The sequence below is a fragment of the Pristiophorus japonicus genome, unplaced genomic scaffold (assembly GCF_044704955.1).
Source record: "Pristiophorus japonicus isolate sPriJap1 unplaced genomic scaffold, sPriJap1.hap1 HAP1_SCAFFOLD_43, whole genome shotgun sequence".
Lineage (NCBI taxonomy): Eukaryota > Metazoa > Chordata > Chondrichthyes > Pristiophoridae > Pristiophorus > Pristiophorus japonicus.
In genome coordinates, this window is record NW_027254201.1 from 3,745,163 (window position 1) to 3,747,449 (window position 2,287).

The window sequence follows — 2,287 nt, forward strand, 5'->3', positions numbered from 1 at the left end:
ATGATGTGTTTGAAGTGTCTTCAATTCAGGGTATATTAGATAAATTGAAGAATATAAAAGGGGCTGGGAGTGTGCTATAGACGCCCAGAGGGAGATCGAAGAGAAAATATGTTGGTAAAGGTCTGAGAAGTGCTGGAATTTGAGGGCAGTAAGAGTAGGCGATTTCAACTACCTTTATATTAACTTGGATAGAATTGGTGTGAAAAGTATCGCGGGTGCAGCATTCCTGAAATTTATTCAGGAGATCATTTTTAGCTAATATGTAGCAAGACCAACATGATAGGGGACGGTTCTGCGCTGAGGTTGAGCGAATGATGCTGAGCAGGTCGAAGATGCATCAATGGGGAGCATTTTAGTGCTTGTGATCATAACTCAGTTAGATTTAGTGTAGTTATGGAAATTGACAGTTACACCAGGAATACAAAATCTTAATTTGGGAAAAGACAATTTTGGTAAACAGAGACCGGATTTAGCCAAAGTGGGCTGGAAACTGTTACTTGAAGGCATAAACTGTTTTAGAGCATTGGGAGGCATTCAATGAGAAGATCCTCAGGGTTCAGCACAAATATGCTGCTTAAAGGAAAAGGGTGGTACTAACAAATCTAAAGCCCCTTTAATGTCAAGGTGCTTGCAGCGCAGAATAATGAAAATAGGGGAACATATGCCAAAGTTTGGGCTCAATAGTTCAGAAAGTCTAGAGGAGAAAATAAAGTTGAAAGTTGGAATTTAAAAGGAAATTTGGAAAGCAAAGAGAGAAAAGCAAAATATATTGCCAAGTAAATCAAGGAAATTGCAAAGATTTACAAATACATTAAGAGCAAAGGATATCAAAAGAAATAGTAGGGATCATTAGAGACGATGAAAGTAATCTGTTTATGGAGGCAGAATATTTGTGTATGATTTTAATGAATCCTTTGCAACTGTTTTCACAAAAGTGAGGGGCGATGCAGACGTTGCAATCGGTAAGAAGTCTGAAATATTAACTGAAATAAACATAGTGAAAAAGATAGTATTGAGGAATTTGATCGCTTTGTACTTGGAAAACTCCACAGGGCCGAGAGAAGCAAAAGAGGAAATAGTACAAGATCTGACCATCATAATACTCTCTGGCTACAGGCGTCGTGCCAAAGGACTGGAGGACTGCTAATGTTGTGCATTTGTTTCAAAATGGATCGATGAACAATTAAAGAACAGTCAGCATTACCTCGGTTGTTGGAACATTATTTGAAAAGATTCTGAAGAACAGGATAAATATTCATTTAGAAAGACACAGATTAGTCAAGGGCAGTCAGCATGGATTTGTTAAGGGAAGGCCATGTCTGACTTAATTGATTTCATTTTCTGAGGAGATAACAAGGAGTGCCGATGAGGGTAGTGCACTTTTTTGCAGTGCATGTGGCGTTTAGCAAAGGCTTATGACGAGGTCCCATATGACAGTCGAGGAGGCGGGAGCTCGGAGCAGCGTGAGTCCGGGGTCGGCGAGAGGCCTTTAAAGGCCAGCGGGAGTCGGGCAGTTCGAGCAGTCAGTCGAGGAGGCGGGAGCTCGGAGCAGCGCGAGTCCGGGGTCGGCGAGAGGCCTATAAAGGCCAGCGGGAGTCGGGCAGTTCGAGCAGTCAGTCGAGGAGGCGGGAGCTCGGAGCAGCGTGAGTCCGGGGTCGGCGAGAGGCCTATAAAGGCCAGCGGGAGTCGGGCAGTTCGAGCAGTCAGTCAAGGAGGCGGGAGCTCGGAGCAGCGTGAGTCCGGGGTCGGCGAGAGGCCTATAAAGGCCAGCGGGAGTCGGGCAGTTCGAGCAGTCAGTCGAGGAGGCGGGAGCTCGGAGCAGCGCGAGTCCGGGGTCGGCGAGAGGCGTACCGGTGCAGCTGCAGGGAGAAGGCAAAAAAACAAAGGTGACGTCACAGCCTAGGGGGTAAGTGATTGGCTGGTGATTGGTGAGTAGTTTTTCTTTTTCTTCTTATATTGGTCAGTAACTTTTAACATTGTTATTACCAGTTTAAGTGTATCTAAGGGTTAAGACATGGCAGGAGAGCTCGGTCGGGTGTTATGCTCCTCCTGTACCATGTGGGAACTCAGGGACACTTCTGGTGTCCCTGACGACTACGTGTGCGGGAAGTGTATCCGCCTCCAGCTCCTGACGGACCGCGTTACGGAATTGGAGCTGAGGGTGGATTTACTCTGGAGCATCCACGATGCTGAGAATGACGTGAGTATCACGTGTAGTGAGTTGGTCTTACCGCAGGGAAAGGGTCCACAGCCAGATAGGGAATGGAAGACCAGCAGGAAGAGTAGA